This window comes from Oryza sativa, chromosome 12 (genome assembly GCF_034140825.1).
Source record: "Oryza sativa Japonica Group chromosome 12, ASM3414082v1".
In the NCBI taxonomy this organism is placed as follows: Eukaryota; Viridiplantae; Streptophyta; class Magnoliopsida; order Poales; family Poaceae; genus Oryza; species Oryza sativa.
In genome coordinates, this window is record NC_089046.1 from 8,522,066 (window position 1) to 8,546,322 (window position 24,257).

The following is a 24,257-nucleotide window of genomic DNA, read 5'->3' on the forward strand; positions in this document are numbered from 1 at the left end:
TTGCAAAGCACTACCGTACTTCCACATGTCTAGTGGGTAAGGCTTAGTTTATGGCTCAGTCTAGTTATAAACAAAAGTACACGGATGGAGATGGAAGAAGTCGGGGGTCGATGGACATCTCCAGGGCAAATGAAGGCTACACGAGCTGCGGCCCGGTAGTCGAGATGTCATGGCACAGGGCCGGTGTCCTGCTGCTAGGGGCTCAGTCCTGTCTGCCTGTCCCGGGGGTTCCGGCCGTAGGTGGGATTGGGTCGGTACTCTTGTCTATGGCTAGGATGGGTTGGAAACTATGTCACGTCTTCCGTCTGTATACCGTGGTGGTATGTGGCATGTGGTTACACGTGAGGAAGATGTGTCTTGTGGGTAAAGATGTACACCTCTGATCAGAGTATAATCTATTCGAATAGCCGCGCCCTCGGTTATGGGCAAGCCGAGCAATGTACCCAAGTTAGTGTTTCAATTCTTAAAACCTGCTTATCAACTAAAATGTGGAATGGTTAGCCTGGGTTGGCTTGGGACGAGCTGGGACCCAGGGTCGGGTTGCCAGTTCGGTCTGAATCATCGTAGGCCTTGGGTTAAGGCAGGTTCGTGTGGGTTCACGGCCTTGATAAATAATATTGTATAGTTCTAGAATCGTGTTTACAAAATAGCTTTGAGCAACTAAGTACCTTTAAATGCTGTTTACTGCAAACGCTAACCCATTTATAGTATAACTCCTTTGTACTCCCTTGCATTTATTCTGCACTTGTGGGTGTGTCTTGTTGAGTACGGTGGTTGTACTCAGTCTTGCTCAATTTTTCCCCAAACCCAGAAGAGGAGCCCCTTGAAGATGAAGGTTTTGGTGTCTAGCTCGTGCCTGCCGTCAAGCGCCTGTGGTCGTCGCCCTAGTCTTCCGCTGTTTCTCGTTTGTCTTTGTGTGTGCTGGGCCTTCGCTGCCCATGTAATAAATTAACTATTTACGCTTCCGCTTGTTAAACTCTGAATTATATCAACTTTTGGTGTACCTTGCCTCCTGGGACAAGGATTAATGCACGCACGTAAGGAACGCCCGTTGGGTTATTTCCGGTTGTGACAAGTTGGTATCAGAGCCCCCTTGACCCTAGGACGAGCCTTAGATCCCAAGCCTTAGCAGTATTTTCAAAATAAAAATCCTTTGTTATTTGTGAAAATCCTCTAGTCTCTCTCTGTCCTGCTGCTTCATTTATCGTCAAAATCTGACCTTTTTAAATGTTGCTTTTCTTTTTGTTTTTGTTTGTAGATGGCCGGCAGCGTCAGCCGCCGTGGTTTGGACATGACTGGTTTCGTCTTGGAGCTGCGGGGCATGTGCGTTGTCCTGGGGTATCCACATGGAGTGGACTACCAGCGCAGGCCGCTTCCGGAGCAGGAGGGTGACGATGCAGAGCCCCTCGCCGCTTGGGAGGTCACTGCAGTGATCCTCGCTGGCTCTCCCGAGCGGACTTCGTTGGCAGTCACCGCGGGTGGAGATTCTTTCCCCGCTGCTTGCCAGAGCGCCGCTCTCCTCGCCATCGGCACTCTTCACCAGCGCTACCCGGACGAGTTGCAGCACTCGCCCTACCGCTACCACCCTCGCCGCGGAGGAGCCCGCGACTTCGCCACCTTCCGGGATGCTAGCTCGGAGGATGACGCTACCATCATGCACCTGGCGCGCATGGTGGAGGCGTACGACGCGGCTCGTATCGACTTCCATCAGATGGTGCGCCGTGGGATGGTCGAGAACAACATGAAGATCCTGGAGCTGCGTCAGGAGAACCTGCAGCTCAAGAAGGACCTAGACGCGGTGGAGGCGCAGCTGCATCAGCTCAAGATCGCCCAGGGAGAGGTCTGCTGCCCCAAGCGCCGCCGCGTCTGCCGCAGCCAGAAGATCACCGCTCGCAAGAGCACCTCCAGGCCCGAGCTTATTCGTCAGTCCCTGGCGTGGACCTGCTTCATGGAGACCCCTCGTGCCGAGCCCACGCTCGTGGTTCCCCAGGAGGGGGAAGCCTCCGGCGTTGGTAGCACGGAGGATGCGCTGTTGCTCACCTTCCGCCCTGGCCCGTCGCAGCGGTAGACGAGCAGTTAGTAGGCTTGCGCGTGTGTTCTTTCTCATTTGTCTTCTTGTTGGAGTTGTGTGGGGCATGGTTATGCCGGTGTGTGGTATAACTGTGTCGGAGCCTGTCTTTATTTTATTTGCTTAAGCAACTTAAACTTTAATGAACCCATTTAATAGCAGTAATAAATTCAAGAATTATGGTAGTCGTGGATGGTTAGCTTTAATTGTCAGCTCTCTCTCTGTTTGCTGGTTCTGTGTGGGGTTTTCAGATGGTGATGACCAGGAGAAGTGCTAATACCGGTGATGGCAACCAACCTGAAGGCAGCAACCACAACCACCAGGGCAGCCCACCTCCACCTCCTCCTCCGCCTCCACCACCACCACCAGACACCAACGCCATTCTCACCCAAATCCTCGCCCAGCAGGCCAACATGATGACTGCTTTCCTCCACCACCTCCAAAATCCGCCACAACATAATGCTCCACCACCACCCCCACAACACTCTAAACTCGCCGAGTTCCTCCGCATCCGCCCACCTACCTTCTCTAGCTCCAACAACCCCGTGGATGCGTTGGATTGGTTGCATGCCGTGGGGAAAAAGCTAGACACTGTGCAGTGCAGCGATGAGGAGAAAGTCATCTTCGCCGCCCACCAGCTGCAGGGGCCCGCATCTCTATGGTGGGACCATTTCCAGGCTACGCAGCCAGAGGGGCAGCCTATTACTTGGGCCCGTTTCACCGCCGCTTTCCGGAGGACCCATGTGCCCGCCGGAGTCGTGGCCCTTAAGAAAAGAGAATTCCGAGAGTTGAAGCAAGGCAACCGCTCCGTGATGGAGTATTTGCATGAGTTCAACAACCTGGCCCGTTACGCCCCGGAGGATGTGCGGGAAGATGAGGAGAAGCAAGAGAAGTTCTTGGCAGGAATTGACCCTGAGCTGTCCGTCCGTCTAGTCTCCGGGGACTATCCGGATTTCCAACGTCTGGTGGACAAGAGCCTCCGCTTGGAAGCCAAGCACAAGGAACTGGAGTCGCACAAGCGCCGCTTGGCGAATTTCCGCAATCAACAGGGCGCTAACCAAAGGGTCCGCTACACCAATCCCTATCCTGGGGGATCCTCCTCGCAGCAGCAACAACAGCAGCCGCAACCTCGCTCTGCGCCCCGACCTCAATTCGTGGTGCGCGTCCCACAGCCGCAACAACAGCAGAGTCAGCAAGGGACTCGTGTGCCCCGTCCTCCTATGCCAGACGGGCAGCCTAGTCAAGGCCACAGGGACGCTCAAGGTCCGCAGCGTCTGTGCTTCAACTGCTTCGAGCCAGGGCACTTTGCGGATAAATGCCCGAAGCCAAGGCGTCAGCAAGGCCAAGCGCCTCCCCGCTCCAACAACGGTGGGAAGGATGTCATTCGGGGTCGTGTGAACCACGTGACGGCCGAGGACGTGCTGACAACTCCAGACGTCATCGTTGGTACGTTCCTCATACATTCCATCCCTGCTACTATTTTGTTCGACTCTGGAGCTTCCCACTCGTTTATATCTGTGCCATTTGTGGGGAGAAATCAATTGGGGGTAGAAAGGCTTAGGAACCCTCTGCTCATCACCACCCCTGGAGGGGTTATGACAGCAAAGTATTATAGCCCCGCCGTCCCTATAGAAATTCAGGGGATTCCTTTTCCCTCGGATCTGATTCTGCTAGACACCAAGAACTTGGATGTGATCCTTGGGATGAATTGGTTGGCTCAATTCCAAGGAGTAGTGGATTGCGCGAGACGCACTGTCACTCTGTACCGAGGGCCGGAACAACCGGTTGTTTTCTTTGCACCCCCAACCTCTGTCAGTAGCTCAGAACTTTATCAGATAGGACTGTCAGAAATCCCCATCGTCAGGGAGTTCGGAGATGTGTTTCCGGAAGAACTACCCGGTATGCCGCCCAAGCGAGAGATTGAGTTCCGGATAGATCTTGCTCCAGGAACTACTCCTCTATACAAGCGACCCTACCGTATGGCAGCAAATGAATTGGCCGAAGTCAAGAAACAGTTGGAAGAGTTGAAAGAAAAGGGGTATATACATCCGAGTACTTCCCCCTGGGGTGCTCCTGTGATTTTTGTGGAGAAGAAAGACAAGACGAAGAGGATGTGCGTTGACTACAGAGCTCTCAATGAAGTTACCATCAAAAACAAGTACCCTCTTCCCCGGATCGATGATCTGTTCGATCAGCTTAAAGGTGCCACTGTATTCTCCAAGATCGATCTTCGTTCCGGATATCACCAATTACGTATTCATGAAGAAGATATTCTGAAGACCGCATTCACCACGCGATACGGACTGTATGAATTCACGGTGATGTCGTTCGGTTTAACCAATGCACCTGCCTTCTTCATGAACTTAATGAACAAAGTGTTCATGGAATACTTGGATAAGTTTGTTGTGGTGTTCATTGATGACATTCTGATATACTCACAATCAGAGGAAGACCATCAGCACCATCTCCGTCTGGTGTTGGGAAAGTTGCGGGAACATCAATTGTATGCCAAACTTAGCAAGTGTGAGTTCTGGTTGTCCGAAGTCAAATTCTTAGGGCACGTGATATCTGCTAAAGGAGTTGCTGTGGACCCCGAAACAGTGACCGCCGTCACTGATTGGAAGCAACCCAAGACAGTCACTCAAGTCCGCAGTTTCTTAGGTTTGGCAGGATACTACCGGAGGTTCATCGAGAACTTCTCCAAAATCGCTCGACCCATGACACAGTTGTTGAAGAAAGAAGAGAAATTTGTGTGGAGCCCGCAATGCGAGAAGGCGTTTCAAACTCTCAAAGAAAAGCTGGTTTCCTCGCCAGTGTTAGTCTTGCCAGATACTCGCAAGGATTTCATGGTGTATTGTGACGCTTCGCGCCAAGGATTGGGGTGCGTGCTAATGCAGGATGGTCATGTGGTGGCCTATGCCTCACGCCAGCTACGGCCTCATGACGGCAACTACCCTACCCATGATTTGGAGTTAGCCGCGGTGGTTCACGCTCTAAAAATCTGGCGGCACTATCTCATTGGGAATCGCTGTGAAATATATACTGATCATAAGAGTTTGAAATACATCTTCACCCAGTCGGATCTGAATCTTCGGCAAAGGAGATGGTTAGAACTCGTCAAGGATTACGATGTGGGAATTCACTATCATCCTGGTAAGGCCAACGTGGTCGCCGACACTCTAAGTCGAAAAAGCCATTGCAACACTCTTAACGTCCGTGGCATTCCACCCGAACTTAACAAACAGATGGAAGCCCTGAACCTAAGCATAGTTGGTCGCGGATTCTTGGCTGCGTTGGAAGCCAAGCCTACCTTGCTCGATCAAATCCGCGAGGCTCAGAGGAATGATCCGGACATGCATGGACTCCTCAAGAATATGAAACAGGGTAAAGTCGCTGGTTTCACAGAGGATGAACACGGAACCCTATGGAACGGAAATCGGGTATGCGTTCCAGATAATAGAGAACTTAAACAGCTGATACTTCAGGAAGCTCACAAAAGTCCTTATTCCATCCACCCTGGCAGTACGAAGATGTACTTAGACTTGAAGGAGAAATACTGGTGGGTTAGTATGAAGCGGGAAATTGCAGAGTTCGTGGCCCTTTGTGATGTGTGCCAGCGTGTCAAGGCAGAGCACCAACGACCGGCCGGACTTCTCCAACCTCTCCAAGTACCAGAATGGAAATGAGATGAAATTGGGATGGATTTCATCACCGGACTTCCAAAAACCCAAGGTGGATATGATTCTATATGGGTAGTTGTGGATCGATTAACCAAGGTAGCTCGATTTATTCCTGTGAAGACCACCTATGGAGGGAACAAACTAGCCGAGCTCTACTTCGCTAGGATCGTGAGTCTCCATGGCGTTCCCAAGAAAATCGTATCGGATAGGGGAAGCCAGTTCACCTCTCACTTTTGGAAGAAGCTCCAAGAAGAGCTGGGTACTCGATTAAATTTCAGCACCGCGTATCACCCGCAGACAGATGGACAGACCGAGCGTCTAAATCAGATCCTAGAAGATATGCTTCGCGCATGTGTCCTAGATTTCGGGAAGACCTGGGATAAGAGTTTCCCCTATGCCGAGTTCTCCTACAATAACAGCTACCAAGCCAGTATACAAATGGCACCTTATGAAGCGTTGTATGGGCGCAAGTGCCGGACACCGCTATTGTGGGACCAAGTTGGGGAAAGCCAAGTGTTCGGGATTGATATCCTGAGAGAAGCTGAAGCTAAAGTCAGAGCCATTCGGGATAATCTAAAGGTGGCCCAGTCCCGGCAGAAAAGTTATGCAGATAACCGTCGCCGTGACCTGGAATTCGCAGTTGACGATTTTGTATACCTTCGGGTCACGCCATTGCGGGGTGTACAAAGGTTTCGGACAAAAGGGAAGCTCGCACCTCGGTTCGTGGATCCTTTCCGTATCATTGCTCGGCGCGGAGAAGTCGCTTACCAGTTGGAGCTGCCCGCCTCCTTGGGCAACGTGCATGATGTGTTCCATGTGTCGCAACTCAAGAAATGCCTTCGAGTGCCATCCGAGCAGGCTGACTCAGAGCAAATTGAAGTTCGTGAAGACTTGACCTACGTGGAGAGGCCAGTGAAAATCCTGGACACCATGGAGCGCAGGACCAGGAACCGGGTAATCCGTTTTTGCAAGGTCCAGTGGAGCAACCACGCCGAAGAAGAAGCTACCTGGGAGCGTGAAGACGAGCTGAAGGCAGCCCATCCCGATCTCTTCGCCAGTTCCTCCGAATCTCGGGGTCGAGATTCCGTTTAAGGGGGGTAGGTTTGTCGCTGTCGCGACCGAGAAAATTGCCTTTTCCCGAACGCTAGTGTATTAATCCCCGTCCCAGGAAAAGCCGGGGTACACCACACAAACATGATATAAAAGACACATCTTTATTATATCGATAATATTTACATTATTACAGAGGCGCTTCAGGCCTGGCAATCAAAAATAAACAGCAGCGGACTAGCGGGCCTACGGCTCCATCTTCACAGGCGCTCAACTGGGGTATAAGCCAGGACTCCACCTAAGACTTCTTCTCCAAAGCTTCTCTTACTGAAGGGGGGGAAAGATTGAGCAACAATGAGTACAACCACAGTACTCAGCAAGTCACACCGGAGATGCATAATTAATGCAAGGGGGTACAAGGGGATAATAATATCGGGGTTAAGTTTTGCAGTAAACAGCATTTAAAAGTCACTTAGTTGCCCAAAGCCATTTTAAAAAGACGATCCTAGAGCTACACAGTATTGTTAATCAAGGTCGTGAACCCGCACGAACCTGCCTTAACCCAAGGCCTACGATGATTCAGACCGAACTGGCAACCCGACCCTGGGTCCCAGCTCGTCCCAAGCCAACCCAGGCCAACCATTCCACATTTTAGTTGTTAAGCAGGTTTTAAGAATTAAAACACTAACTTGGGTACATTGCTCGGCTTGCCCATAACCGAGGGCGCGGCTATTCGAATAGGTTATACTCTGATCAGAGGTGTACATCTTTACCCACAAGACACATCTTCCTCACGTGTAACCACGTGCCACATACCACCACGGCATATGGACGGAAGACATGACATAGTTTCCAACCCATCCTAGCCATAGACAAGAGTACCGACCCAACCCCACCTACGGCCGGAACCTCCGGGACAGGTAGGCAGGATTGAGCCCCTAGCAGCAGGACACCAGCCCTGTGCCATGACATCTCGACTACCGGGCCGTAGCTCGTGTAGCCTTCATTTGTCCTAGAGATGTCCATCGACCCCCGACTTCGTCCATCTCCATCCGTGTACTTTTGTTTATAACCAGACTGAGCCACAAACTAAGCCTTACCCACTAGACATGTGGAAGTACGGTAGTGCTTTGCAACAGAGGCCCGAAGACCGGTCCTTATATGGCCGAGGTGCTACTATCAAAACCATGCACCCCGAGCCCAGCCTAAAACCATTTTGGGGATTTTGAATAGAAGGAGCGGTGTGAAGCCAATTCCACAATAACCAAACCATTCCATAGTGTCCAGGTGATATGAATATCCCAAAGTCTAGAGTTGTAAAACCGCCTAATGTTACCTAATTAATCAGCGAAGCATCTACCTAAAATTATACTAGTGGTACTATGAGTAGAGTGTCCACTAGTTGGGGGTTTTGTTTAATCTAGGGTGAACAAGGTAATAATAACAATAACAATAATAATAAGGTCATAACAAAGGTAGATAGGCATGGCTAAATAAAACAGTGATAACGCGGGAATTTAAATAAAGCGATAATGCAATAATTTAAAGCAACATAATTTTATAAACTGGGATTCAATATGTTCAAGGATGATGTGACTTGCCTTGCTCAGAGAGAACGGCCTTCCGAACCTTCGGCGACGACCACGAACCACGCTTCGGGAACCTCCGGAACGACAGAAGCTACGCGAAGCACACAAGCAAAGCTACAAGCCTATAAAGAAGCAATAACAATACATAAAAAGAAAACACAGGGTTCTTTAGGTTATAACAAACATTAAGAGACTTGAACGGGTCAATTCGGAGCTCGTATGACCAAGATATGATCATCCGAAGTTTAATGCTGTTATATGGAGATTTGCGGATTATTATAATTAAGCTTTGCAACTATAAAACAGGTGTAAGCGCTAGCTTGGAAAAGACAGGAAGGCTGCGTCGTTGACATGCGGACCCCACATGTCAACAAAAAGGACCGCGGTAGACCGAGTACACAGAGACGGTCCACGGGTCGACGGAAGCGGATCCCGTGTGTCAACCGAGGCGAGTGGCCGACAAACGGACTCCACTAGACACCACACGGGTTGCACACGTGGAAACCATGCGGCTACCAAGCGGACACACTAACACGGTCACCACGCGCACAAGCGAACGACTGCCGACACCGATACACAGGTACCGGGGCCGACAACCGCACAACGGGCACGGGCGACACCGAAAGGACGAGGACAGGGCAGCGAGGGAGAGGGATCCTTACCACCACGTGACGAGGCGTGGGAATGACCACGACGAACGGGCGCGGCGGAGACAGACGGGCACAACGGAGACGAACGGCGAGGGGACGGCTTCGGCGGCGATCCTTGGACGAAGGCGAGACGCGGCCGGCACGAGGCTTGACGACGCGGAGCCGAGGACGAAGACGTTGACGGCTATAGCGACCTTGACGAAACACCGAGGATGGACGAGAACGGCTCGGCGGAGGGACGAACGCCACGACGACCGGGAGCGACGAGAGGACGACGACGACGACGACCGGGGCCGGCGAGGAGGCGACGAGGGCAGCCGGCAGTGGCTGCACGGAGACGGGGACGACGTGGAACACGCCGCTGCGATGACGATGACGGAGGCGGCGCCGTGAGACGACGAGCCGGGCGACCGACGGGACGTCGACGACGAGAACGAACGGAGACAACGACGATGGACCGCGGAGGGGTTCGGTCGAAGGGGAGGCGAGGCCGAGGGCGACCTTGCCGCTGCGATGCCGGAGGTGGTGGTGCCGCGGCTGACCGGTAAACAAGCGAGGAGGAACGGGCGGCCGAAGGGACGTCGGCGACGACGAGGATGGAGGCCGGCACGGGCGACGGCGTTCCGGCGAAACAGAGGAGTGGCCGGGGAAGGAGACGATGCCACGGCGTCGACGAAGGAGACGGCGACGTCGGCCGACGCTCCGACGAGGGACAGCAGCCGGCTGGAGGGAGTACAGTGGCACCAATGCCACTGGTTGCCGGCGGGGACGCGTCTCCGGTGGTCTCCGCGTGAAACGGAGGCGACGCCGGTGGAGGGGAAGCAGCTGCGACGCCGCTGGCGGCGACGGCGCGACCGGACGACGCTCCGGCGAGGAGGGAGAGGCGGCTGGAGGCGGCCGGCGCGAAGGAAAGAGAAGGGCGACGGCGGGAACGTAGCTCCGGGGGTCTCCGCGGGAAACGGAGGGCAAGCCGGGGAAGGTGAGGCCACTGCGATGCTGGAGGAGGCGACGGCGAAGAGGAGGCGGGAGAAGGAGAGGGAGAGAAAGAGAGGGAGGAAGAGAGGACTTCCGCCGCGGGCCGAGGGAGAGAGAGGGAGGCTTTGGGCCAGACTTGGCCCAAAGGAAAAAGGAGGATTATTTTTAGATTTTTCTTTTTATTAAACTTTGATAATTGTTTTTGTTGCTTAATAATTATTTCCGGTGCTCTGAAAATTCAAGTAAAATTTGAGGGCTCCTTTTAGACAAAGGAGAATTTAACAAAAATTCTCCGGGCCACATTCGAATTTTTCTTGTACGTATTTTAGTGTTTGCCAATTTCTTTTTGAATTTTAATTAATTCTATTATTCCTTTTAGAGAATGATTTTTAATTCGGGATGAATTTATCAGGACGTGACAGTCGCGTCCCAAAACGACTCTAAAATACATCCTCGAAATTATGCATAGAATAAGTAAAATCCATGTGAAAGCCTCCAACAATTAAAATGTGCAAAGTTAAAAGTCGAATAAGGCTTGGAGGATTTTTGTACATTTCCTAAAAGCCTAAAATGCGTAAAAAAATTTTAGTGGAATTTTCAGAGCACAAATAATAATTAGGAAGAAATAAACAAAGTTAAAATGGTTTTATAAAAAGAAAAAAACCTAAAAAGTCCTTTTCCCCCCCCCCTTCCCCTCTTGGGCCGGCTCGGCCCACCTCCCTCCCTCTCTCTCCTCTCCCCCGCGGCCCAATCGGCCTCCTCCCCGCGCGCGTGCCGCTGACGGGCGGGCCCGCCCGCCACCCTCGCTGACGGGTGGGGCCCACCTATCATCCCCTACCTTCCGCCACTCCCGCCGCCTCGCCCGTGCCCTAGCGCCGCCGCCGCCGCAAATCCCGCCGCTCCCGTCCGCCCCGCGTGCAATCAAGAGGGGGGAAATATTCCCCGTGATTCCCTCCCTCTTTCCCCCCACTTTTCCCTCTCTCTCTCCCTCGGATTCGTTCGGAAACATTTCCCCCTAAACCTCGCCGGCGCATCAATGGCGGCCGGATCTTCCGCGGCCGATTCCCCCTCATCCGGCCACTCTCTCCCCCTCCCAACCCAATATAAACACTCCCCGTGCCTCCCTCCGCCGTTTCCGCCACTCGCCGCTCTCTCTCCCCGTCGGAATCGAGCTCGCGCCGTCGCTCTCTCTCTCCGCCGTCGTCGCCGAGCTCCGGTCTGCCGCCGTCGTTGCCCCGGACCATCTCCCGCCTCGGCGCCGTCTCCTTCGGCCCCGCCACGTCCTCGCCGACCTCGTCCACCCCTCCGTTTCGCCCGCCGACCGCCGGAACGCCGCCGTCCCCGTCGACCCGAGCCGCGCCGCCGCCTTCCTCCGCTCCGGTCGCCGTTCCCGTCGTCGCCGTCGACCCGGGGTAAGCCGTGGACCGCCCTTTTCGTTTCCCCCTTCCCTCCCCTCTCTCGGCCGCCGCTCCGCCGTGCCTATGGCCGCCGCCGGCGACCATAGGGGCGCGGGCGCGCCGCCTCCCGTCGGCTGTGCCGGCGAGGCCGCTTTCGGGCGCGCCCCGCGGCTGCCATGTGGGGCCCGGCCGTCAGCCGCCCGCCCTCGGGTGTGGCTGACGCGTGGGACCCACGGCGCCGGCCGGCGTAAGCCGCGTGCACCCGGTCCACCGTGGGCCGTGAGGCTGCCGCGTGGGCCCCACTCCCGTGGACCCGGTCCGCGCGCCCCTCCCCTCGGCTGACGCAATAAATCCGATTTTAAATTAAAATTTAAATGAAGAAATTCGCAAATATTCAATTAAAGAGCATATAACCTTCAAATGGCCATAACTTGGCCATTTGAACTCGGAATTGGACCGTTCAAGTCCCTAATTTTTCCTTAAGAAGTCAAGAACCCATTTTTGTGCTTTGTTTCTTCTTGTTATATGGAGTTTATTAGAGTAAAAGCCTTTTCTTTTCCGTTGGTCGTGTAGACGCTGCAGCTTCGGAAGATCCGCTCTTCATGGAAGTTGAAGCCGACGTTTGGGAAAGCGAGCAAGGCAAGTCACATCATCTTTGAACATATTGAATCCCAGTTTGTAAAATTATGTTGATTTAAATTACTGCATTATCGCTTTATTTAAATTCCCGCGTTATCACTGTTTTATCTAGCCATGCCTATTTACCTTTGTCATGACCTTATTATTATTGTTATTGTTATTATTTCCTTGTTCACCCTAGAATCAACAAAACCCCAACTAGTGGACACTCTACTCATGGTACCACTAGTATGATTTTAGGTAGATGCTTCGCTATTTAATTAGGTAACATTAGGCGGTTTTACAACTGTAGACTTTGGGAATATTCATATCACCTGGACACTTTGGAATGGTTTGGTTATTGTGGAATTGGATTCACACCGCTCCTTCTATTCAAAATCCCCAAAATGGTTTTAGGCTGGGCTCGGGTGCATGGTTTTGATAGTAGCACCTCGGCCATATAAGGACCGGTCTTCGGGCCTCTGTTGCAAAGCACTACCGTACTTCCACATGTCTAGTGGGTAAGGCTTAGTTTGTGGCTCAGTCTAGTTATAAACAAAAGTACACGGATGGAGATGGAAGAAGTCGGGGGTCGATGGACATCTCCAGGGCAAATGAAGGCTACACGAGCTGCGGCCCGGTAGTCGAGATGTCATGGCACAGGGCCGGTGTCCTGCTGCTAGGGGCTCAGTCCTGCCTGCCTGTCCCGGGGGTTCCGGCCGTAGGTGGGATTGGGTCGGTACTCTTGTCTATGGCTAGGATGGGTTGGAAACTATGTCACGTCTTCCGTCTGTATACCGTGGTGGTATGTGGCATGTGGTTACACGTGAGCAAGATGTGTCTTGTGGGTAAAGATGTACACCTCTGATCAGAGTATAATCTATTCGAACAGCCGCGCCCTCGGTTATGGGCAAGCCGAGCAATGTACCCAAGTTAGTGTTTCAATTCTTAAAACCTACTTATCAACTAAAATGTGGAATGGTTAGCCTGGGTTGGCTTGGGACGAGCTGGGACCCAGGGTCGAGTTGCCAGTTCGGTCTGAATCATCGTAGGCCTTGGGTTAAGGCAGGTTCGTGTGGGTTCACGGCCTTGATAAATAATATTGTATAGTTCTAGAATCGTGTTTACAAAATAGCTTTGAGCAACTAAGTACCTTTAAATGCTGTTTACTGCAAACGCTAACCCATTTATAGTATAACTCCTTTGTACTCCCTTGCATTTATTCTGCACTTGTGGGTGTGTCTTGTTGAGTACGGTGGTTGTACTCAGTCTTACTCAATTTTTCCCCAAACCCAGAAGAGGAGCCCCTTGAAGATGAAGGTTTTGGTGTCTAGCTCGTGCCTGCCGTCAAGCGCCTGTGGTCGTCGCCCTAGTCTTCCGCTGTTTCTCGTTTGTCTTTGTGTGTGCTGGGCCTTCGCTGCCCATGTAATAAATTAACTATTTACGCTTCCGCTTGTTAAACTCTGAATTGTATCAACTTTTGGTGTACCTTGCCTCCTGGGACAAGGATTAATGCACGCACGTAAGGAACGCCCGTTGGGTTATTTCCGGTCGTGACAGTGAACAAGGGCAGGCGATGATGCAAAGAAACAAAGAAAATGCTGCCAAGAAGAAGTACCATCACCACTTGGGGTCAGGAGGCTATAGCGTCGCGATGCCGAAGTGGGAGGAGATGGAGGCTAGATTGATTGAGAGGGGTATCGAACCGGCAACAACCAATTGGCCGGAACGATCGAAGTTCTGGTACTATGCTCACGGTGGAACGCTCAACCCAGCTGATGGCTCACTGGTCTTCGGCGATCAGATACGAGAGGCTGCGCGACGACTAACAGATGCAGTGGAAGCCTCCTCTCAGGGCACGTTCCGACCAGACAGAGATAGGGACGAACTGACACTCGCCCTGCAGACTCCAGAGCATCCAGGACGAACACGAGGGAAAGGGGTGATTCCTTGGAAGATTGGTTTCAAGGAGGACATCCACACGTACAGGAGTCGGATGAGGAGCAAGAGAGATACCGAGGCGAAGATTGCAGACCTAGAGTTCCGGGTATCGAGCTACGAACTCAACATGCAAGAGGAGGTGGCAAGGAAGGTTGATGAACGCATGGCCGCACATCGGTCCCATGATCCCCAGCCGACCATTCCTCCTGCAATGGTGAGCCCGTCAGGAAACCGTAGCAGCTGTGCCTCAACGGGGCAGGTAGGATCACAGAGCATGGACGCCATGCAAACACAGGACGAATCGACCTGTCCCGTTGATGACATCACTCAGCGGACACCATGTGAGCTGCATATTCCTTTCAAGAACTTATCAATAAAGGTAAGATTTAGCCATTCCGCTAGTTGCTGCTTATATATGTTGATTACTAATAAATAATCTCTCACAACATGAAGGTGGCGTCGGGCATGGCCATCCCAACGGACCCTTCAGGTACTTACCACTGCAGGCCGATTCCAGCAGGATACTCGAAGGTCGAAGTTGAGTTGGTCGAAGGCGCGTACGAGGACCTCGAGCTGGATTACCCTGGAGGAGACGGTGAGACGCATCTACGAGACACATGCCATGCCATTATTCTATGGCGCAGGCGGTACGTCATCCTCCCTGGGCGACAAGCGGCGTCTCGTGCACCATCTCCTCCGGCTCAGCCATCTCCTCCTCAGGATCCTGCACCGTCTCCTCCTCATGCTCCGCCAGCACCGTCTCCACCTCAGGCTCCAGCATCGACTCCTCCTCAGGATCCTGCACCGACTCCTCCTCGTGCTCCTACACCTACTCCCCCGCAAGCTCCTCTTCCGGCACCTTCAAAGTCAAGGGCCCCCCCAGCTCCACCACCTGCCCACACAAGGGCAACGAAGAAGGCGAAAGTTGACGCCGCCAAGAACAAGGACCCGGGGTACGATTGCACGCAAGAGGAGCTTTATGCTTACGTTGCATCAGAAGTCAAGAGACAATTCAAGCCTCGAAGTCCAGAAAAGAAGATTCCTATAGACCCCAGTGTCAGGAACTTCTTCAGGGGTATGTCTGCATCTGTCAAGGAGGCCATCAAGCTATCGGACTATGAGCGAACGCTGAAGAAAGCATCTTCTGGAAAGTCCAAACCAGTCCCTCAGCTTGGAGAGCAACCAAACCAGGAGATCGAGCCGTTGGTGACCGGTAAAGAAATGACGATAGAACAATTTATTACTGACACCGGTCTAACTACGGATCAATTGCTAGGAGTCGCACCAATCGAAAAGGCGGAAGTGAAATACATGTACGAACTCGGTAAACCGCTTGTCAAGCCTGAGCTGCTGCAGTCCCTACCCACACAAATGTACAAGTTCCATCAGCTGTACATGGAGATGAGCGCCACCGGTAGAGAGATGATCGGAGCGAGGATCAGGGACACGGACTTCTTGCAAGGAGATGACATTCTCTGGATCAATTTCAGGGGAATCTACGAACTATACCAGCTGGACGCCCTCGACGTCTCTATTATGAGTTGCTGGATTTTGTAAGTATATCGTTCAGTTAGATTTCTTACTATACGTCTCCTTTAATTAATTAGGTCCTTGTATATAAGTAGACTATAGAAAATAATATACTCCCTTTTATCGTTGTAGAATGGAGATTCAAAGGGCCCGACGGCGGAGGGTTTTCGATACTGGATTCATCGACCCTCGGAAAGTAAACGTCGCAATGCTCGACCAATATCCACAAGAAACAGAGGATAATCTCGTCCATCTCCTGAAGGCGCAGCATTACAAGACGTTCATACTGTTGCCATACAACACAGAGTTAGTTTAATTTTACTGTCTTCCTACATACCAAATTTTATTCCCGTACGAACTTGCTAAGTGTTTCATATGTAATGCATCCCACGCACATTGCAGATTCCACTGGGTGCTTTTACTCTTCGACCTGGAGGCCTGCACCGTCAACGTATATGACTCAATGGATAAAAAAGAGTCTACGTTTGACAATGTTTTCGAACTTATAGACAGGTACCGTCATAAGTTCCTCTGTTAATTAAGAAAATCTTGTTATGTTAATTGCTACTACGAATCATAGCTTTAAACTCCATGTAGGGCTTGGTATCGGTTCCGTCATTTGGTCCGCGGCAAATGGAGAGAAAGACTTAGGCGGAAGTTCAAATTTCCTGTGAGTACACATGCTCTACATTTATATTTCTCCGATTCAAATTAATACATACAACTGTATATTAATTAGATCTCACGCCGTTAATTTGTCATTTATTTGTAGTGCGTAAAGCAAAAGCAGGGAACTAACTTGTGCGGCTACTACGTGTGTGAGTATTGCCACTGCCTTGCAGACCAAATCATCACCACAAGAGAGCTCGATGTACGTACAAATAAATTCAAAATTTCATTACATAACGATTTCTTGTTTAATTACTAATCAATTTCATACATTCATATAGTTTATTCGCATGAGGGATAACCTGACCACACACAAGGAATTTATCGCAGCGGTTCAAGAACAACTCATGGGATTCATCAACGAAGAAATCCTTGATCCCAAGGGTAAATTCTACTACGATGGAAACACAATTCACCGGTCCTTATCTTCTGAGCTAGCAGCGACTACTACTTCGAAAGCGTAGCTAGCTAGGACATATAATGGATTGTAATTAATACATGTCTACATATGTTTCTATATGCATGTGTACACATTTTCTATAATGTAAATATATTTTGGTCATATATATATCTATATACATATATGCATTTGCATAACATATATATGTATAAATACATATATATTATGCATGTATATACATATAATATAATATAATATATATATATATACATATATATATATGTATGCATATATATGTATTGAAACATATATATGCATGGTTTATATATATATATATATATATATATATATATATATATATATATATGCAGCAACAGGGCCATGCAAAAAAAAAGGTTAGATCGATCTTTAGTCCCGGTTGGTGTTACCAACCGGGACTAAAGATCGATCTTTACTCCCGGTTATTTCACCCGGGACTAAAGATAGCGATCTTTAGTCCCGGATTGGTACTCCCGGTTTGGAAACCGGGACTAAAGGGGGGTTACGAACCGGGACTACAAAGGGTTTCTCCACCAGTGCTTCCGCTGGAATGATTTCTCTGTTAAAATTTGTCGGTCCCTACAACATCGTTCAGAAGAAGAATGATGTAGCACATCGAGTTAGGACATCATTTTAATCCATGCGGGTTGGTGGTGAGTGTAACAACCAGCCAGTTCAAAGCCTACCGTCATGGTGTACGTATTATGCGGTTTAGACCCATCCGCCAAAGTTTAATGTGATAGTGGTGTGTAAGCCGGGTACTATGTAAACGTGTGCCTGTTCAATTTGTGCAGAGGTGCACTATCATTTAATTAGGACCGGAGATCCGCCACATTTGACTCATCAAATCAAAATAAATTGAAAGTTGGATCATCTAACTTTTTCACAAGTTTTGAATAAATTATACCACGTTTATAATTTGAATTTCCACAGCTCTCTTCTTTTGGATGATATATATAGACATGGTTAGTTTTTTTTTTTCAATAACATCCTACATATATTATTCTTTATGTTGGGTGATCGACATGCTTACGTTGTCTGTTATATAAACAGGAAATGCTATGAAACATTGATGCGTTGCGATTCTAATACATCAAGGCAGGGGGAATGTCTTGTTACACATTGACTTTCAAATGCAATACAACTACTTCACTATATCTACATGATGTACAGGAGAGCGCGAAGCAAAGATCGATGGCGATGACGATGAAACTTCACTATATCTCAACTTAATTGGAGGTTTCTCATGAGTTTAACTTGTGAGAGTAATTAACCGGGTGTTTTCTGACACCCTGAGAATCAGGAGAGCACAATCGTTTAAAGTCAGATCTACCTCGCCGGTGACCGTGGAGCACATCTAATTAACTAAGGATTTTGTATTTTATACTTTCTCAAGAATTATGATAAAATACATTTTCCTTTGTCTATTTTATTTATATACTTAGTACACTGGCACACCCACAAATGTTTTTTTTCTTCCCTAGGCAGAGAGACCAAAGTTTAATTTTCTCTCTAAACACCTGTTAATTAAAAAACTGACACCTATAATATATTATACGTCTTGATTTTTGAAAAACCAACACCCATAAAAACTGAGCTGAGCTAACCGTTCGTCCTTATCCTCTCGAACGAATAAGGGGAGGAGGGCTCGATCTCTCTCCCCGATCTCACACCTTTCTTTCTTGGTCTCTCTCTGTCGCGTGCCTCTCCCCACCCAACGGTGGCGATGACCCTCCCCACCCAGCTGTGGCACCCTCCCACCCAACGGTGGCAGGGGTGGTGCACTCCTCGATGTCGGGCCGTTCTTTGTATTCTTGGTGTTCTTAGTGTCGGGTTTTCTTAGTGTTTGATCCGATCTTATGTTCTTGGATGCTCTTGTATTCCTAATGTTCTTGGATTAAATGTTCTATGCAATTTGGTTGAAGTGAAGGGGAGCTGCCCGATGTATATACTCGATTCAAGCCGGCATTTTTTTTGCATTCAAGGAACCTCAAAGGTGCCGCTTGTTGGGTGCTGGTTGAGAAATTCGACACCTATGACCAGTTTCCAACCGACACCTAACCCCTTTTATGTAGTAGTGTACTAAACAAATCAATAATTTTTATCTTTTTACTACTTCTACTCCTCGTGTTAGTGCTTTCACTCATCTCTTTTCAGGATGCGTTGTTATCCCTCTTCTCTCCTGTCATATTCTTCCTAACAAATTTGTTTGCTGGAGTGTATGGAATGAGCAGCGTTGGGAAGCATGTAATAACTTCATGCTAGACTTGAGCGCAGCCCTGACTGTGCTTCGAATAGTACCTACAGCCTATAACGGTGGCCTTGTTGGCAAATCATGGTAACCACAGCAAGCGGGTGCATGGTGTGCGCAATGCAGAGTGAGAGTCTATCAAATAGTGGAATGTCACAATTCCATCAATAGCAGTGGCTAGCAACTTGTTTTGTAAGCGGTGTGTTTTTAGTATAGCGGAGAAAGCCGAAAATTGCTCCCAAAGTTCCCCTGTTCTTTCCACTTTGCTTTGTTAATTTTTTATTGAGAGCCATCGCAGTGCCATTATTTTCCAAAGTGGGTGAGTGATTGGTTGTGTAATTTTTATCACGACTGAGGATGATGTACATTCTTGTTGGTGTAGAGGTTGGTTTTTAAGTTAATCCTTTATCTGAAAAATGTGCTGGGAAGGAAGAAATTAATATCAAATGACATGTTCACACATACCATTTGAAGTTCTTTAACATGCATGGCGGCAGAAGCAAACAAAGAACAGCGGCAGAGGTTACATACTCTGCGTGTGTATTTTCTCGGTTATGCTTGTATTGGTTAATTATACAGAGGTGTCGAGTTTCTCTAGATGGTTGTATCACATTGGAAGAATTGTCTTCGTATCAATAAAGAGATCTTCTTCAATGCTTGGAATTAATTAAGACCCTTGATCAGCAATGATCTAACGGACAGAGAGAAGGTACCTGAAAAAAGATATTTAAAGGGTGGGCCAGGTATGAAAGGTGGAAAGGTAAAATAGTAATTAGTTTTCATTCAATTATTTTTCGCTAAAGGGCAAAAGCGATAGAAGCTACAAACGTTTCAGCAGGAGGAAGAAAAAAACGAGAGGAACCTACATGAACTACCTGCTGGTCGTCGCTGCCATAGAAGCCCGCCGCTCGCCGAGGGCGCACACGCCTGCCGCTCGCCGCCGCCGTACACGCCCTCCGGTCGTAGCATACGAAGGTAGCAGCCGGATACCACCGCCGCACGCGCCCGTAGCGCCCGCCAGTCGCAGCTGAGGTACGCAGCAGCAGGTCGCCGTCACCGCTGGCGCACGAATCCTCGGGCTGATGTCTGCTCTGCTAGTTCCTTGCTCGTTCTTTGTCGTCAGGCCTTCATATTCCAGGTTCTGAAGATCAATTTTGCCAGCAAAAACAAATCAACAATGCCCTGCGCTGTGCATCCGATCCCCTGTTGGTTTCTGCGCCTAATTTGGCTATTTGATCACTACGTACATATTCTGAAGATCGATTGAGGTGAGCCACTCGCCATCTGCATGACATCGTGGATGGCCGATTTGTTAGGCACTCGAAGGGATGGGAATTAAGCAATTACTAAGCTACCATTGTTAATAAAAATTTTTGTTCCTAAATTACCCTTTGAAGATTAACAGTGGATAACAATTCGTTAAGGATGTACCTGGGTACCTTCCAAGCACCGTAAAAGACCTCATCAATAAAAGCTCTCTTTCAGTACAATCTGGAGGTAAGCGTATGGGAGAATACTAGCCTTGATCTCTTTGCCCAAATGTTGTCTGCAAACGAACTGTTAACACATTTACAACATTTCAATAAAATAAACTATATCCAACACTAAAACTGCTATCAGAGCCATCTCTGAAAGCTCAAAAATTTAATAGCTGTTTCAAAAGCCATACATTGGAGCTACTGTGAACGACATTACTGAAACTAGAATTTCAGTCTTGGAGGTACGTGGTCTACTATTTCAATATTGAAAGTACGTGGCCAGAGGTGGGCAATGCCAACAAGTGCAAGGGCACGCTACATGCAATAATTATATGAAAGAACTACTATTTGGGCCATGTTATATTAGGTCTTGTTTAGATAAAAAATTTTAGCTAAAAACGTCACATCAAATGTTTATACACATGTATGAGGCATTAAATGTGGGAAAAAAATCAATTACACAGTTTGTTTGTAAATTGCGAGACGAATCTTTTGAACCTAATTACACCGTAATTTGACAATGTGATGCTACAGTAAATATTTACGAATGACGGATTAATTAGGCTTAATAAATTTGTGTCGCAGTTTACAGGCGGAATCTGTAATTTGTTTTGTTAATACTTCAAATGTGCGTCTGTATACTTCAAAATTTTACACCTAAAGAACTAAACACACGATTATCCAAGTTTTACTTTGAATCACACTTAAACCAATCTTTTCACTTCGGAACAGGTAACGTTTTGATTTTCAATTTGGACCACCATTAAAAACTCTTTCTAAACCCATCAACATCCGTGACTAAATCGGTCTCGGTACACCAGTGATCTTCCCTACCTATCTATATGCAGGTTATATCTTCACTAGAATGGAGAATATATAGACATAAATAGTACAGAGAGTAAGGGGTCCAAACCCAAAAATTGAAAACTTCCCCAGTTCCAAAATAAAAAGATTAGTTTAAGGGTGGTCCAAAATACAACTTTGATAATAAAAGATGGTCCAAATTACAATTTAATCTAATCTATAATTTCTATAAAGTTATAACCCAATAAGTCTAAAACTCAACATGCAACCATGCCACATCATCATCCACTAGCAATAATTACATATTTAATTTCATGCAAGTATAAGTAATAACATCATCAATAATTTATTTAATTCTACAAATCAATATATACAAGCATATCCAATCATCACCCCTCACATCATTTGCATAATATTTTAACAAATCTATCTATTATTTTTATAATATTTAACATATACTTACGGTCGCGCTACATGATGCGACACACAGGCGCTACGCGCTAGGAAATAAAGTAGCGCGACTCACAGCAGCGGCCCCGTCCACTTTTTCCCTTTTTTGGGCGCTCCCACCATCCTACTTTCCTTTTCCTTTTTTCACGCTTCTGGATGTTCCCTTATTTTTTCACGAATGCTTCTCCCACCCGGATTCTTAAGTACGAGTAAAAAAAATCCCACCACTCCTTTAGGCTGAGTAAAAAAATTACCCGCTATATTGCTCTGAGTAAACAAATTACGGAGTGCATTATCTGTTTAGCAATAATTAAACGCTATGTTGAAGAAAAAATTAACTCTCATTTAAAATGTACTTAAAATATTCCCTTCGCTAGCCAACTGACGGTATGAACATACCAGTATAGCGAATTAAAGAGTCAACGTTTAACTTGGATAAAGTTTGATGGTGATTTCTGATGTCAATGTTATTGAGTAAAATTTGAACTTTAAATCAAGAATTATCGTTTATCTCGAATGCAATAGATGAAGTTTTTAGTTTGATCCACAGTAAATTTATTTCCTTGAAGTTTATTTACACTGAGTAAAGAAATTACTATGCCCTAATTTGTACTTCGAGTAAAAATATTACTACCTCATTTATAATTTCCTTGCACACAAAGTAAAAACATTTTTCTCATCACTTTTGGAGTGTTAGTAGTAAAATTTTAACTCAAAATATTTTTATCACTTTTTGGTGTGTTCGTAGTAATATTTTTACTCATATCTATTTACGGTGCATACATCACAGACAATCAAGATTATTCAATCATGCAAATCAATCATATTGTACACATCAAAAGAACGCAAGAAAGTAGACAAGAAATACAAACTGGGAGAGAGGATAATGAATCGTTGTACGGATATAAAATTTACACATCAAACGAACCCAAAATATATATATGCAGGAAAACATTCTTTGAACATTGGAGGAACAGCGGCCTACTGCTCTCTCGGCGAGGTCGCCGCCGGTCTTGAGATGGTGCTGAAAGGGCGAGCACAAAAATGAAGTGCTTACAAGCCCGACAAGTAGAAAGCAGGAACATAGGAGAGCAAGGCTGACAATCACAAAATGATGGAGAAGCCTCGCCGGGAGAATTGAAGCCTGCCTTCGACAGCGACGCCCGCCGATTCTGGCATCCGGCCAGGCGGCAGCGGAGGTGAAGCCGTGGGCAGCCTCCTTGCGTGCAGCCATGGTAGATTCTTGGAGGAAGTGGTCATGCTGGGGTGATGACGGGGCATGCGCCCATGGCTTCACCACCATGGTAGATCCTCCGCCAGATGCGGGGTGATGGACTCCACTACGGGCACCTGAAACCGGTACCCACGCCGCCGCCTCGCATCATGGTCACCGACGACGCTCTCCACATGGCTGACTTTGGATGCCTGCAATGTACAACAAGAGCAACGAACAAAATGTAAGAAGATGCAAACCTGTTTTTTCCCTGGTGTGCAGAAATAACAAATTGGAAGAGAACGAAAGGAATAATCCATCCGTGAAGTACACATACGGATCAAAGAAATAAATCCTTCCTCCCCGTCAGATCCATCCCATCTTGCTGCTCCAGCATGGCGGGCAACCAATGGTGGAAAAACAGCGGCGGATGCAGGCCCAAAGGCCCTCTATCGCCATGGGAGCCCCGCAGATCGAGCCGCTGGTAGGTGAGTGTTGGTCGGAGGAAGCCGAGGTAGCAGTGGAGGTGGCGGCGGCCTAGGAGCCGAAGGGAGTCGGGGGTGCCGCGACGGGGACCGCGGCGGCGCAGTCCCATGACGACGAGCCTGAGGATGGGGAGGGCACCAGTGACGAGATCCCCTAGCGAGGCCGGAGGAGGAAGCCGGGCGGTAGGAGGCCCGGCGACGGCAGTGGACCTCGATGAGGGTGACGAGGATGTCGACGAAGAACAACGATGACGACGCAACGACGACATGATCTACCGCCCACCTCTTCCTAGCCCGTCGCTTTGGCCATCGGAGCGAGGCGCCGTGGCCAGTCGGAGTCCGCCGCCATCGATGGATCTGAGAGGCTCATCCGCTGCTGACTGGAATTTGACGATGTTTTTCTAGATCCCGAAAAAACGGAGTGAGGAAGGGATGAATGGTTAGATACGGAGCGGTGATTTGTTACTGACGCTATAAATACTCATAGTTAGTGTGGTAAAGAAAATTACTATCGCGTTGCATCTACGTGGCCGCGAGTAGTAATAAATTTTATGGCATAAACAAATCGAGTAAAAAAACTCTAAAATAAATATCACACTGTTTATAATAAGTTAACTGTAAATGAAAGTGATTATATGGTGGGCTATCTAGTGGATGTGTAAATAGTAAAAGTTTGACTACCGGAATCATTGGTGGTGCGGGGTTACGCTGTGGGTGGGACGTGAGGTCTGTATCACGCCTCGTTTAATACGCAGCACCTTAAGGTGCTGTATAGTAGTTCTACATATACTTATGAATATGTTTCACATTAAAGCGTGGGTATCATTTGTTTGTTTAATGATAAATACTAATCAACTCTGATGTTTAATTATTTATTCCTTTTTATTCTAGCTTGATTATTGGAAAAGTATATTGAGAATTGCTTAGTAATTCCCACAGCAAAACGCGGGGAATCACCTAGTAATACATG

General features: G+C 48.3%; 1 long non-coding RNA gene across 1 annotated transcript; it reads right to left on the reverse strand.

Moving 5' to 3' along the window:
- Positions 1-22,378: 22,378 nt before the first annotated feature.
- Positions 22,379-23,697, reverse strand: LOC112937373 (uncharacterized). The gene is made up of 2 exons (XR_003239910.2): positions 23,140-23,697; positions 22,379-23,014 (listed from the first exon to the last, which is right to left on the reverse strand). It is a non-coding gene; the product is annotated as an uncharacterized lncRNA (long non-coding RNA).
- Positions 23,698-24,257: the final 560 nt, after the last annotated feature.